Genomic DNA, 15793 nt, shown 5'->3' with positions numbered 1-15793 from the left:
TGTGCTCCACCTAGTCATCCTTCCCTCCCCGCTAACTCCTGGCAACCACTGATCTTTTTCCTGTCTCCATAGTTTTGCCTTTTCCAGCATGTCACATAGTTGGACTCATATAGCATGTAGCCTTTTCAGATTGGCTTCCTTTACTTAGCAATATGCATTTAAGTTTCCTCCATGTCTTTTCATGGCTTCCATAGTGCATTTCTTTTTAGTACTAGATGATATTCCACTGTCTTGACGCATGATGATTTATCCATTCACCTATTGAAGGACATCTTCACTGCTTCCAAGTTGTAGCAATTAATCAATACAATTGCTAGAAACATTTGTGTGCAGGGTTTTGTGTGGACATGTTTTTAACCCATTTGAGTAAATACCAAGGAGTACAATTTCTGGAGCGTATTGCAGAAGTAGTTCAGTTTTGTAAGAAACTGCCAAACTGTCTTCCAAACTACTATTTGGCATTTACACAGCAATGAATGGGAGTTCCTGCTGCCCCACATCCTTGCCAACATTTGATGTTATTGGGATTCTAGATTTGGGCCATTCTAATAAGTGTGTAGCAGTATCTCATTGTTTTAATTTGCAATTCTCTAATGACATATGATGTGGAGCATCTTTTCATATGCTTATTTGCCAGTTGTATGTCTTCTTTCGTGAGGTATCTGTTCAGATCTTTTGCCCATTTTTTAATTGGGTTGTTTCCTTATTGTTGAGTTTTAAGACTTCTTTACATATTTCGAATTACAGTCCTTTATCAGATATATCTCTTGCAAATATTTTCTCCAATCTGTGGCTTTTCTTCTCATTTTCTTGACAGTGTCTTTCACAGAGCAGAATTTTTTAATTTTAATAAAATCCAATTTATCAATTACTTCTTTAATCAATTGTTTCTTTGGTGTTGTCTAAAAAGTCATTCCCAAACCCAGCGGTCATCTAGATGCTTTCCTTTGTGACCTTCTAGGAGTCTTACAGTTTTAGGTTTTACATTTGCATCTATGATCCATTTTAAGTTAATTTTTGTGAAGGATGTAGGGTCTGTGACTAGATTAATTCTTTTGCATGTGGATGCCCAGTTGTTTCAGCACCATTTATTGAAAAGACTATCCTTTCCCCTTTGTCAAAGATCAGTTGATTGTATTTGGGTGAGGTCTACGTCAGGGTTTTCTATTTTTCAATGAACAAATAGGTTCATTGACCTACTTGTTCTTTTGCCAGTGTAAGACTCCAAGACTTTCTTGATTATAGTGTTTTTTTGATTTATCAGTTATAGGTAATGTCAATTGGCCTCCTCAGAGTTAATGAAAAGTTAGCTCCCTTATCCTCTCTTATTCATCTTTCCTCATCCCTCTTATACAGCTATATAGTTGCTTTTTTGTTTTTTTGACAGAGTCTCACTGTGTCACTCAGGCTGGAGTGCAGTGGCATGATCTCGGCTCACTGCAGCCTCCTCCTTCTGGGTTCAAGGAATTCTCCTGCCTCACCCTCCCGAGTAGCTGAGATTACAAGCACCCACCACCATGCCTGGCTAATTTTTGTATTTTTAGTAGAGACAGGGTTTCACCATCTTGGCCAGGCTAGTCTCCAACTCCTGACCTCAGGTGATCCACCCACCTCTGCCTCCCAAAGTGCTGGTATTCCAGGCATGAGCCACTGCGCTTGGCCTATAGTTGCTTTTAATTAAATCAATAATCACTGTTTATATAACACCAAAACTATGTCGATACTGTTAACAGCAAATCTGCATGGTTTATTAGGATTACATTTTTTCTTTAGATTCTGCTTCCTTTGAAGTTATCTCTTTGCCACACTTATTAACTTACATGCTATTTTTATATGCATATGTGTAATAGTTTAAAAACACGTCCAAAATTCTTTAATATTCTTTCTTATAAAATGCAGAACCCTATTTTCCTTGCCTTATAAGTGGGCTATACTTAGTGAATCGCTTCTAACAAATAGAATATGGCAGAAATAATGACATGTGACTTCTGAGACTAGGTCATACAAGGCATTACAGCCTCCCCCACCAACTTTCTCACGGATTGCCTGCTCTGGGAAAAACAAGCTGCCATGTTAGGCCACTTGAGCAGCCCTCTGAACAGGTCCATGTGGCAGGAAGCTGAGGCCTCTTGCCCATAGCCAGCAAGGAACTGAGGCCTTCTGCCAACTGCAACATGAGTCAGCCATGGTGAAGGCTGATTCCACAGTTCTGGTCATGCTTTCAGCTCACTGGAGCCCCAGCTGACATCTTGACAACCTCAGAAGAGATCCTGAGCTGAAACTACCCAGCTAAGCTGCTCCCAGATGTCTGCCTTGCAGAAAATGGAAGATAATAAATACCTATCATTTTAAGTCTGAAAGTCTCAGGGTAATTTGTTATACAATACAGTATATTTGATTTCTTTCTGATGATCACTTTGTGACTAGATCTGCCATATTTCTACTCTGTTAAGTCTACGTAATTTTTCCCTGGATGTCTTCCCCTTCTACTCCCATCTGGACTGCACAGTGTAGCTGTCAGCTCTTCCACCCTGCTGACTGGAATCACTGGTTCCTAGGTCCCTTCTCTTCCCTTATTTTCATTTATATTCTTTTCTTTTCCTGAAACCCATCAACTATTAGCTCCTAGAAGGCACATGGAAGTAAATTTTCATCCTTGCATGTCTAAAGATACTTTTGTCTACTTTTATTCTTGATCAATGGTATGGTTGATTGCAGAATTCAAGGTAGAAAAGTGTTTTCTTTTAAAACTTTGAAGACATTCATTTTTTTCTTCTAGTATCCAATGTTGTGCTTGAAGTTCAACACCATTTACATGCTAGTTCGTTTGTATATGACTTAGTAGTCCCCCACATTGGAATTTCTGGGCTCCTTGACTTGTCCCTTGTATTGTGGAATTTTATGATGCTGTGCCTTGGTGTATACATTTGCTGAAGTAAAGAAAACCCAACTAAAAGTGTTTCATACTGCAAGTTGATTTTTTTGTCTTGCATAATAAGTCCAGAAATAAGGTGGCTCTGGGGTTGATTAACTTTGTGGCTGACTTACATCATCGGGGACTCAAGTTTTCAAAAAACTGTCTGTTCCGCCAGAGTACATTGGGTACTTCCCTTCATGGACAAAAAATGGCAGCAGCGTATGTTCCAGATACACAAGTTGGGATTAGCTCTTCCTCTGACTCTTTTGGAAACTGTGAAATATTTCCCAGAATTAATCCCAGTCTTGAGTGAGTTTCCCTTGTGCTCCCATGTCCAAAATTAAGGGATCAGCTCTTCTTAAACTTATCACCCGATAAAGGGAACACAATTAATAGAATTATCTTAGATTAATCAATAATTACTCTAATAATTAACTGGAGTTAGGGTTGGTCTTTCCTGATAACATGACTTTGCAGTAGAATATGGGGATTTTAAACAAAATCTGAATCCTATTACAAAGAAGAATAAGGCAAAAGCTATGGGAGGACCATCAAAATTGGCTCTTTTAGGGGGTGTGGGTTACTCATTGTGATAGATACTTGTTGAGGTTCCCTATCTGCTGATATCCCTCTTGTTTGCTCTTTGTCCTTGTGGATTTCGGCCATTTTGTTCCTTTATCATAATTTTAATGAGATCTCTGAAGGGAGAGGTGATAAATGTGTGTGTTCAATCTGTCACCACTATTTGAAGCCCCTTAGCCCATGCTTTTCAAACTGTGAGTTGTAATCTATCAGCAAGCTATGCTCAGGATATTAAAACAACGAAACAGCAGAAAATACCAGATCGTATTGTGTGTACTGCAGAGAGTGAAATTAAACATTGCTTCATAAGACATTTGTTTCAGTTGAGTATGAGTGTGTGTATGAGTGTCTGTGTACTGAGTAGAGATGTAAAATGTGTTTCTTGCCATAAGCTGCATTTAAAAACTTCTGGGAAGCATTGCTTCAAATAAATATAAGCATTTTGTGCTCTACCATGCTATCTTACTGTCTCTGGTTTTACAGATATCTGAGGTTAGGAGAACATAGCTAGCATATTAAGTTCCACGCCTGCATAAGGTAGCAGGCAGGTGAGACTAAAAGGCACTGCACATGGAGACTGGCTAAGACCTGCTCCCAATAATCAGGGCTGGTCCACAGAAAGAGCAGAATTCTGCTTTCAGGAGTCTCCTGTCCATTTAGCAAACATCTGTCGAAAGGCTGCATTCCCCAAATGTTAAAGCTGCAGATGAGTTGTTCTCAACTTCTCATCTTCAGATGAGTTCTTCTCATGCCAGGCTTCTGCTGAGTTACATATCATAAACCTGGAGCTTCAAAACACAGTGGGATCATGGTTTGTTTTCACAAATTATTTTAAATCCATCTTGCCCTTTCCAGGCAGATGCATTCTGCAAAGCCCGATGTGTACATTTCCTATGTCTAAAGATTCTCAGAACATGAAAACATCCTTCCGTGAAATCAATATTCTTAGAATCAAAATGCGTCTTGGGAAGCTCTTTCCTCTGTCCGAGTGAGGCTGCTTTCAGCTGCTCCAGCACGAAACCCCGCAACTCAAGAATCCCCATGGCCACGGGGTGGCCTGGAGAACTTCTCCTCGGTCTGGCGGCCTTTCAGTCCCCTCTTGCTTTAGGGTTTTGCCTTATCCAATGCCCTTGACTATTTCCATCTTGCCATCTTTGTTACATTGGTTTCTATTGCCCATTTAGAAAATTCTTTGTTAATCCCTACCTACTTCCTCCAACATTTTCTCCCTCCTCTCTTTCTAACTTACCCAATTACTGTCCTAACTGGTTTTTTCTTTCCTTACCATCCTTGTTTTGCTCACTCCTTTTTTTTTTTCTGCCCTTGAAGCATCCTCTGTGCTTCAGCATCCCATGCAACCCCATACCCCGTCCCTCTCACGGTTTACAAGCACTGTTGACATCCCTCTTGCCCCTTGCTGTGAAGGCCTAGACTAGGCAGAACATGCCTCACAGACAGTGCACAGCAGGGAAGGCAGCCTGTGGGAGGTGACTGATGGGCCAGGCTCTGAATATCAGAGCTGGGCCCTGACAAGAAAGGGCTCCTCTGCCATGTCTTGTCCAAAACTTCCATCATGTTACCCGTAGGAAGTCATGAAGGTCACTCTTTACCAAATTTGCTGGTTAATGAATGTTGAGAGACTAGCATACATTTAGTGGGACAGAATCAAGATCCAAAACGTCTTCGAAGGCACGGAAATAGGCTGATTCTAACAGGAAAATATGCCACTGTCTTCACCTGGGGGCGGGGGGGAATGAATAGCACAGGACCAGGATAAGGGAGCTGTAGCTGAGCAGACAAAAAGACTTAACAGGGTTTTAGTCAAAAGTAGGGTAAAAGAAGCCACCAGCAGATGTGGACCCCACAAAGCTGATTTGAGTTTAGACTTTAGAGAAATACAATGTTTGGAATGAGCAGCTGGTCAGGCACCACACTCAAGAAGGAAATGGCCAAACATCCACATTTGTCAAGACCAACCAGGACAGGTCGAAAGAATTAAGCATGAGGCTGGGCGCAGTGGCTCATGCCTGTAATCCTAGCACTTTGGGAGGCAAAGCCAGGCGAATCACCTGAGGTCAGGAGTTCAAGACCATCCTGGCCAACATGGCAAAATCCCGTCTCTACCAAAAATACAAAAATTAGCCAGGCATGGTAGTGCACACCTGTAATCCCAGCTACTTGGGAGGGTGAGGCACAAGAATCACTTGAACCCAGGAGGTAGAGGTTGCAATGAGCCAAGATCGCACCATTGCATTCCAGCCTGGGCAACAGAGCAAGACTCCATCTCAAAAAAAAAAAAAAAAAAAAAAAGCGAGATGTAGTGGCTTATGCCTGTAATCCCAGCACTTTGGGAGGCCAAGGTGGGCAGATCACGAGGTCAGGAGATCAAGACCATCCTGACTAACACGTTGAAACCCTATCTCTACTAAAAATACAAAAAATTAGGCAGGCATGGTGGCACACACCTATAGTCCCATCTACTCAGGAGGCTGAGGCACAAGAATTACCTGAATCCAGGAAGCAGAGGTTGCAGTGAGCCAAGATCGTGCCACTGCACTCCAGCCTGGGCAACAGAGCAAGACTCTATCTCAGAAAAAAAAAAGAAAAAAAAAAAAAAAGAATTAAGCATGGTTAGTGCAGGGAAAAAAGGATGTGATAACAGTATTCAAATAATGAGGAAGAGAAATCAGACATTGGGCTCCAAGGCAGAGGACTAAGGTCACTGGAGTCAAGCTTCATTTTCAACACAGAGATGCACTTCACAGTAGTCAAAGTTGTCCAAGGATGGATGGGCTGCTTCATGAGGAAGTATGTCTCACTTTGAAAAAGTTTGAATACTTGGTGCAGTGTTTCCAGAGAGATTCAAACATTGAATATGTTCTGAAACAAGATGGCAATCACAACCATTTATGGTTGATAATAACACTAAAACAATAGGAATAACACATTAATTGGGCACTTACTATTGATATGTGGCACTCAATGTCTTCTCTGCATTATCTTATTTAAATCTTTACCATAACACTATGGGGTAGTTATACTACTACCATCTTAGGGGCGAGGAAACAGGCTCAGGGAGGTGAAGAATGTGCCCAAAATCACAGCAGTGAAGAATGAAGCCTTTTTGGTGAGTGTGACTAAAAATCTATCAGGTCAAGAGATCTGATAGTTGTTTATTATGGACATTGGAAGGGTAGAGTGGAATGGCATGGTTTTTTTCCATTATGGCTGCAAACAACAAAGGCAGGTGCTTTCTGCACTTTGTATAGGAATGGTGCAGTCGCAAGGCAGACAAGAGGGCCCCAAAGGAATCTAACAGAGCTGTCGACTAGGTGGAATTCGTCTACCAGAAAACATATTGTATGAATATTCATGCAATATAATCTTTGTCCAGCTGAATAGTTTTTTGGGATAATTTATTAGGAAAATTTCATGAAAACTATGTGTCAGTTTGACTTTTGAATTACTGCACCCATGATTTTGTTTCTGATGCCTATAGGATTAGAGAGTGATGACTCACAGTCCCTCATGACTCCCTGGATCAACAGCCAATATTACTTCTTACTATTTGACAATTTCAACAGAAAGATTGTGAGTTGTTTTATATTTTATCCAGCCTGTACACGGTTGTCAGTGGGAAATTCAGTCCGAATACCTAGCCCAATGCTATTGGAAACTGGAAGCACTATCAAGGAAGTGAAGTTCCCCATTCAGTTACAGGCGCACTCTATGCTAGACTGTGAGTGATATTTCTATGGTTAGCACGCCACCGGGTTAAAGGCTCCCTAGTCTTTGTCAACTGAAACCAATGAATTGAATGAGGAAGAAGGAAGAGTTGCAGAGGCAGACCAGATGCTGATGACCAAGTGTACCGAACTGGGCCACTCAGAGAGCCTGCCGAGGTCCTAGCACCTAGTGTGCAGAGGGCAGGATCTGAAAATGAAATGTTTCTGAATGGTGTGCAACGAACAGTAATCACTTCCTAAAGAAACGTCAGGCACGGTGACAGATTGGACAACAGCAGCGAGAAGGGACCCGCTAACGACTCGCCTCCTTGGGTTCCGAGGCCAGGGTGGGGGAGAGGAAATGCAATGAGAAGCGGGGTGGGGAGAAGGCAGTAAGAACCCCACCACCCCAGCTCTAGGCTTGTGAGCAGGTGGTGAGACCTCAGGGCTGGGGTTTGGTCACCTGTTACCTCTGCTAGATGCTTTAATCTGCCCAGGTCCTTGAGGGGCAAAGGTCTTCCAATGAGATGGCGTCATGAATTCAGGGCTGTCCGGAGGAGCTTGCACGGAGAAATGAATAGTAAGACTACACAAGCCCCCTCCCTCCCTCCCTGCCTCTGGTGACCCGGACCGAGGGGAGGCCCACTGTGCTGCCCCAGGCTTTTTCCAGCACGCCAGAGCTCTTCCTTGGGGTGGAACCCCTTGGTGAATCAGGAAGAGATGTGCGGTGGGAAGAAGAGATGGTGCCGTGGGAGGAGGGGCAGAGGCCAATCCTGGATGCCCCAGGGACCCTTTGAAATGCAGAGCAGCCCTGGCAAGGGCCGCCCAAGTGGCGCTCGCGTTGGCCCCAGGGAGGGATGCCACGTTCTTACCTCTCTGGCAAAGCCGGGGTACGAGCTGGGGTTGTGACACACGTGTGTTCAGGGCCAAGCGGCTGGTCCCTGAATTGGGTCACCTCAGAGACGGGCAACGGTGATCTATCCCGATTGCTGGGATCGGATTTCGTCCTTCCTTGTAAAACCCAGCCGTGCCCCAGGCTTCTGCCAGCACCAAGGCGCTCCTTTGTCCTAGCGTTCCAGGAGGCTGAAGAGCTAAGTGACCCAAAGGGCATGGCGCCCAAGCCTCCCGAGCGCGCTCTCTGCCAACCGGCTCTAGGCGCTGGGTCGGGTGCTGGGCCCCGGGGCCTCTAAGGGGACAGCATGTGTTGGGACCTCCACGTATCTTCCTAGCACGCGCAGGGGCTGCAGCCTAACTTTCCCAAGAGCAGTGTCACAGCTTTGGAGTTGGAGGGACTCCCCCCTCCCCCGCCTGTCTTTCTAACTTGTTTTTCTGCTGACGCTGGAGCCACAGTACTTTTGCTTTTCGAAACACCCTGTAATTGGAAGAAAAAAAAAAAAAAAACGACCAGACCGAGCCTGCTCAGTGTTATGAGACAGGCACGTGCTGCCCTCTAATGGCTCCTGCCTTGTGAGTTTCCAGGCTCCCCGGGGAACGGGCGCCCCAGGCCTGCCTTCCTGGAGGGTCTGCGGAGAGTTTCCTTCCTCAGGGCAAGCGGGCCCCTTTCCCTGCATCCTGCTCAAGCGTCGGGGAAAGATGTCCGAAGACAGGCAGCTTTATGTGGCTGGCTGTGAGAGGAAAACGGTCCGACATTCACTCCAGACGAGGAGCGTTTCTTGGAGCCATGTACCCTACAGCTTGGGAAGGAGTTGCTCATCCTTCCTCCCTCTCAGTCCCTCTGTGTCTACAGAGGAAAGCACAGCGCATGGCAAAGGCCTGTCAGCAGGCTGGTGCACGCAAACAGGCTTCCTTTTCCTGCCCGGCTGGCCAGAGGGGATGCGGGGGATGGGGTAAAATGCTGCTGATACGCCCCTCAGACTTTCCACTGGCAGCCTCCGGAACCAACTCAAAAGCCGAACACAAACCTCTTGAAAAAAACATCTGCTGAGTTAATGTTTGCAGAAGCTGAAGAAATTGGTTGGACATAGTCCAGTTCTGTTTAGAGGGGAAACTAGGATTTAATCAAGGAACAAAGTTCATAGGTGTGGGAGGAAAACCTGGGAAACATTCTGTTTTGGTAGCTGGGAAGCTTGTCTCCAGAAGTGAAGGAAAGAAGCTGAAAGAGGAACTTGATTTTTCCTCCAGCGAGCTCAGATCTGGCAAAGGGAGAGCGTGATGCTAGTGTGAGCTCTGTGGCTCGACGGGAAACAGTGCAGAAGTTAGTGTTCCCAAGTTTAGAACGTTTTAAATAGTGAGGTTCTTGGAAAAAAAGACAGCGCAAAGCAGAGTGCAAAATGGTCCTTCTTGAGCTTTTCCTAAGTTGGGAGTTACTGGTCACAGAGCTTAATGAGGCAGTTCCTGTGGGAGCGGCGGCTTGGGGTGGCAGACCACTGCTAAATTCTGTCCCCGGAAGGGTGATGGAGGCAGAAAATGGAGAAGGTTGGGTTGAAATCTGACTGAATAAGCCTCATTTTCAGAGAAGGGTTAGACAAGAAGTCCTTTTCCTGGCTGGCCACTTCTTGTAGAAATGGAAAAGAAGTTTCTTTTTTTTTTTTTTCCTTATTTAGATCTTCAGTTACAAAAGGCTGTCATTAGGAAACAAATCTTTCCCCATCCCTTCCCTGCTCAACTTTAGAGGACGAAAGATTTTGTTTTTCCTTCTCTCTTTTCTGATAATCCTGAGCAAATTCTGAAGAAATACAATTTTTTCAAAAAAGTATTCTCTCTTTCAACAGAACTGGCCTGAACTTTTGGCCTAGTCTCTCTCCATAAGCCTGATGGTGCTCACCCAGCCCCAGATTGTGTGAGCAGCTCTCTAAGGCTATAGGAGCCCTGGGCATGTCCTCTTCAGGCCCTGTGGGAACCCTGGGGCCCTGCTCCCACATTGTAAGGGATTGTCAGGAGAGGATAAAGCTGGCTGTTCGTGCTGGTTTCCTCAAGGGGACAGAGCTGGGTCTGAAATAATATGCATATTTTCTACCTTGAGGGTTTGTTTTATGGGCACCCCTGCAACCCACAGCTTAAAGATGCCACAGGTGCCTTTGGGAGATGTTTTCCTGGTGTTGTTCAGCAGGGAGCCCCTTTCCCCTAACCAAGCATTTCACACAAAGCCAGCCCCAAGTCCGGAGACATTAGTATTTCCCCAAAGCTGGATTCCTGCTGAGCTGCACACATCTGCTCCCTAGTTGGTTCTATTTGGGTAAAATCAAAAGTAAACAGAGGGCCCTGGGCTTATATGTGATGTTTAAAACAAAAGGATGTAATCAGAGGGCCTCTAAAGAGTTATTTGAATCCCTGACATTCCACGATTTGCTGTTAATGTTCTTCTAACAGTGGCTGGAGGAAGCCAGCAGGATCTGAATGCCATGGTGTCCTGGGGAAAATGGCACCCAGCAGTAGGACTTCAGCTCAGCAGAAGGTAGACGAGGCTTCGAACATACCCTACCCTGTGCAATAAGCAGCACACCAAATCCAGGCAACCTTTGCATCTTGGCTTTACCCCCCACCTCTTTTTTTTTTTGAGATCGGATGTTGCTCTGTCAACCACGCTGGAGTGCAGTGGCGTGATCACGGCTCAATGCAGCCTGAACTGCCTGAGCTGAAGTGATTCTCCCACCTCAGCCTTCTGCGTAGCTGGGACCATAGGCACATTGCCACACCCAGCTAATTAAAAAAAAAATTATTTGTAGAGGCATCTCACTTTGTTGCCCAAACTGGTCTCCAACTCGTGGGCTCAAGCAGTCCTCCCACCCTGGCCTCCCAAAGTACTGAGATGACAAGCGTGAGCCACCACACCTGGTCAGCTTTGCCACTTTTATAGGCTCACAGGCAAGTTACTTCTCCAAGCCTCAGTTTCCTCTCTGGTAAAATGAAGATGTTGTGAGCATTAGATTGTTTGGATGCAGGGCTTATTCTATTGTAAGAAGTCAGTATTATTATTTTTAAGGCTTGAGCAGATGGGAATGACATGCAGAGCTGGTTTTGGTGAGCTCCATGCTGCATTTGGACCGTGGGCAGGTGCGGGAAGGGATATAGGATCCAAGTAGAAAGAAAAGCTTTACAAAGAATGACGATGATTCAGAGAGGACAGACCTGGGGCTCCTTGTGGAGAAACTGGTTCAGATCACAACCTGAGCCTTGAGAGCAGCCTGGCAGGCAGGAGTCAGAGAAAGCTGGAGAAACACAGGGAGGAGAAACCTGAAGGCCAACTCCGCATGGGGAATCCAGCAGAGAAGAGAATAAGACAGGACCTGCAGGAGAAGTTTTGGCAAAGAGTGGAAAAGGGGAGCTGAGGGGGCCCCAAACTGGGAACCAGTCCAAAGACACCAGTCTGCCAGGCTGAGAGGGGAACTTGGAGCAACAGCTTCTTAAGCACTTGATTAATGAGTAAGCTGCTGGCTGGTTCAGGTAAGGGTGCACCTGTGATTTACCTAATCCCGACAAAGCTCACACAGTGAGATCTCCACGCACTCAAGTTGTTTTGTACTCGAAGTGCTTGACTGAGCTTGGACTGTGCTGAGCAGCCTTGTGGGAGGGACTCCTAAGAGAAAGCTTTTTAAAAACAAAAATGGACTCTTTTGGGGGTGGTTGTTCTTGCTCATTAACCAAAGTGGCAATAAAAACAAAAATCAGAGTTGCTTTTAAACTTGGGAGCTCCAGAAGCTATTATGGGACAAAATGTGAGCAAAAGTTAATAGGATAGCATATCATTCTAGAATTTAGATTCTCTTTCATCCTTGTGGCCTTTCTTATATAGGTAGGTTTTAATTTTTGTTCCTATAAACTAAAAAACTTTTAATTAAACCATAACATGCATTGAGAAAACTGGCAAAATTCTAAATATTTGGTTTGATGAAAGTTCAAAAACTAAAAAGGCTTACGTAACCAGCACTCCCATTAAACTATAGAACACGACTAGCTCCCAGGTTCCATAGCTTAGTTTGCCTGTATTTCCTCCCTTTGGTTAAAAAAAAAATAATTGTGGTAAAATACACACAACATAAAATTTACCATCTTAACCATTTCAAAGTATACAGTTCAGTGACATTAAGCATGTTCACATTGTTGTGCAACCCTCAACACCGTCCATCTCCACAACTCTTTATTTTGCAAAACTGAAACTCCGTACACCTTAAACAACTCCCCATTTCCCCTGCTCCCAGCCTTTGGCAACCATTGTTCTACCTTCTGTCTCTGTGGATAGTACTCCGCTAGGTACTTCATGCAAGTGGAATCATAAAGCATTCGTGCTTGTGTGTCTGGCTTATTTCGCTGAGCTTGATGTTCACAAGGTTTATCCATGCTGCAGCGTGTATCAGAATCTCCTTCCTTTTTAAGGCTGAGTATATTTCATTGTGTGGATACACCACATTTTGTTTACTCATTCATCTGTTGATGGACGCTTGAGTTGCCTCCGTCCTTCAGCTGTTGTACATAATGCTGTTTTGCACACGGGTGTATAAAGATGTCTTTGACGCCCTGCTTTACATTCTTTTGGGAATATACCCAGAAGTGGAATTGCTGGATTATATGACAATTCCATTTTTAATTTTTTGAAGAACTGCCATACTGATTATTCACAGCTGGTCTTGTTGGTTTTTAACTTTATATTCATGGAATCATTGAATGTGTACTCTTGTGTCGGGATTTTTTGGTTCAACTTCGTGTTTGTGAAACAACTTTTGTTGCTGTCATTTTCAACAAGCATCTAGTGTTCTAAGGAGTTACAATTACTTGATTTTTGTTTGTGTGTGTGTTTTATATTCTCTCATGTCTTATAAGTCATGCTTTTTTTTTTTATAGGTAGATCCTTCCAGTTCTATCATTAGCTGTGCAGCATGTGGTAAGCTTATTGAGTAGAGTAGAACATTTCTTCTTTAAAGTTCAATAGAAACCTTTGCCAAACACATTTTCTAGAAGTTATATTAGGTCTTGTGATTCTCATCTCCTGTGGGGACATCAAGTCCCAGCTCTTTGTTTCTGGTGCTCTAATAAACTTCACACTCTACGTGACAATTCCTGCAGAGTCCCCCAGTTGGGCCTACTAGTATGTCCAGGATGCTTTCTAACTTTAGGGCTCCTTTTATAATTTTATGATAGAGTACTTTGATCAGCCCTTTAGTTATCCTGGCTGAGAAGCACTCCATCTGTTAAGATAACCCTACATTTCACACCTCCTCTAAACCGGCTTTCCCAATGAACTCCTCTATCCAGAACCACCCGGTTGAAAACAGTGCAGTTGGAATTACCTCTTTGCAGAACCCCTGAAGCTCCTGTGGGTTTCTCTGAATACTTTGTTTTTTAAAAGAAAACAGAAACATTTTTGTAGATTGTTGAGAGAGAAACATTTCTTGTAAATCAGAATATCTAGTTTAGTAATGTGTTAATATCACCTCTTTAACAAGGTCTTGTTGAAATGTTCCAGCAAGGTCCAGCTATGCTCCAGGGAGTCAGAGAAGTGTGCCCTAACTTGGTTGTGGGGAACAGAGCATTTCCTCTGAGGAAGGAGTTTCTAGGACTAGAATTGAGGGCCTGGGGATCTCCCTAAGTCATCAACTTACGGTGAAGCAGAGCAGACAGATACCTTTCCATGCTCTTCAGTGATTTCAGGGTGGAGCATGGAATAGGAGCTGCTCATGATATGTTTAGATGGAGTCAGGGGTCCTGGGTTTGAGTCCCTCCTCTGACTCTTAACAGAACTGTAATCCTGAGCAGGTCATTTGACCTTGCAGAGTCCTGGTTTCTCCATTGGTGAAAAAAACATCGTTTATAGAGATCTTAAGTTGTCTTTTGTCTGTTGTCTTTTTTTATGCCTCCATTCCCAGAAAGCCTCCCGGCCTTCGAGCTCCTCATCTTGCTAGGAGGTTTGTGCTGTAGGTGTTAAGCAGATTTTCCCTCCTGGATTTTATTTTGAAAGCTTAAAGTCATTCAGGAGATCACGCTAGCTCGTGCCTAAGGATGGAGTGTATGTGAGGACAAGACCATTGAGGCTGGTGCATTTGGTTTGGTTTTGTTTTCAAGGGGAGTTAGCTGCCCAGCAGAGATGAGACAGGTTGCTTTCCCAAGGCTAGGGGAGAGTCGGTGGGTTGAAAATTCAGGGGGGGTCACTAGGAACTTGAGTCCTGGATTGTCACAGTCAGAGCTCCCAGAGGTGGCCAAACCTGGCAAGGGGTGGTGCATCCTGTGAGCAGCACACAGAGCTCTTTGCGGTACCAGGTGGGCCAAGACAATGATCTAGTAAGGATGACCAGGGAGGAAAACCAGAGAAGCCACCATGCATGTTCTCCTTTGCTCACAACCCTAGACTTTTGCCTCTGGAACAACTAACTGCAGGAGCTGGGATGAGACGAGACAGTGGAGAAAGGGCTGAGATTGAATTTCTGACCACTCTCGTGGCATCTGGGCTTAGAATTCATTTAATTTGATCAAAATGAAGAAATGGGCCAGGCACAGTGGGCCAGTGGCCCACTGGCAATAATCCCAGCACTTTGGGAGGCCAAGGCGGGCAGATCGGCTGAAGTCAGGAGTTCGAGACCAGCCTGGCCAACATGGTGAAACCCCATCTCTACTCAAAATACAAAAATTAGCCAGGCATGGTGGCGGGTGCCTGTAATCCCAGCTACTGGGGAGGCTGAGGCAGGAGATTCGCTTGAACCCGGGAGGTGGAGGTTGCAGTGAGCCAAGATCATGCCATTGCACTCCAGCCAGGTCAACAAGAGCAAAACTCCATCAGAAAAGAAGAAGAAGAAGAAGGAGAAGGAGAAGGAGAAATAAACGTTTCTGGAGCAAAATTTCTACTGGTCACATGTAAAATGGAGACACCTTAGTTCACAGCTGCATGACCGTTGTAGGAATGAAGAAAGGTAATGTGTGTGGAAAGATAGTAAATCATGAAGCACTCCACCAATTCCCATGAGGAGCTGGCTCTCCTGGCTACAGAGAAGTGCAGGTCCCAGGCTCTCTTACTTATGGGTAGCTGGGAGTGGAAAGTTTCCACAGTGAGGCTGGCTTCCCCAGGCCTCTGCATGGGGTTTTCCAGGGCCTGTTGCATCCATGGGCTTGCCAGAACAGGATGTTGACAGTTAGGGCTGCTTCCTCTGTGGGATGGAGAAGGGTGTTGCCTCTAAACGCTGATGCTGCAGGTTTTGCTTAGTTTAGTATGGAAGAGAGAGAGTTTCAAACACACCTTGGAAATTTTCTGATGGGATTCTGTGTCCACACTCTGTTACGCCTCAGCTACCTGCAGATAGTGCTGGAAAATGATTTATTATTCCTGCAGTAGTAACTCATTCACAGAGAATTGGGACTACCTGAGCAGGGAGGACCTTAGCCTGAATGGGAAGGACCTTAGCCTGAATGGGGAGGACCTTAGCCTGAATTGGGAGGATCTTAGCCTGAGTCTAGTCCCACGCTGGCCAGTAGAAATCTAATGTGGCCACAATGGGACCATATGTGTTATTTCAATTGTTTTAAGTGGCAACATTATAAAAAGTAAAAAAAAGAGATGAGATGAAATAAATTCTTATGATATATTTTAATCTACTTGATGTATAAAAATAGTATCATTATAACA

At 44.5% G+C, this 15793-nt stretch overlaps 1 long non-coding RNA gene across 2 annotated transcripts in view; it reads left to right on the top strand.

Moving 5' to 3' along the window:
- Positions 1-15793, top strand: part of LOC108585349 — a 56681-nt gene that overhangs the window by 12982 nt on the left and 27906 nt on the right. The window contains exon 1 of one of the 2 annotated variants that reach the window (XR_002521411.2): positions 7760-7804. The exons of the other annotated variant lie outside the window; for it this stretch is intronic. This is a non-coding gene — a long non-coding RNA (uncharacterized LOC108585349). Of the gene's footprint in view, positions 1-7759; positions 7805-15793 lie in introns of those variants that run through there. 2 annotated transcript variants of the gene reach the window in all.

The sequence above is a fragment of the Papio anubis genome, chromosome 6 (assembly GCF_008728515.1).
Source record: "Papio anubis isolate 15944 chromosome 6, Panubis1.0, whole genome shotgun sequence".
Taxonomy (NCBI): domain Eukaryota; kingdom Metazoa; phylum Chordata; class Mammalia; order Primates; family Cercopithecidae; genus Papio; species Papio anubis.
This window is presented reverse-complemented; position numbering and strand designations above follow the sequence as displayed.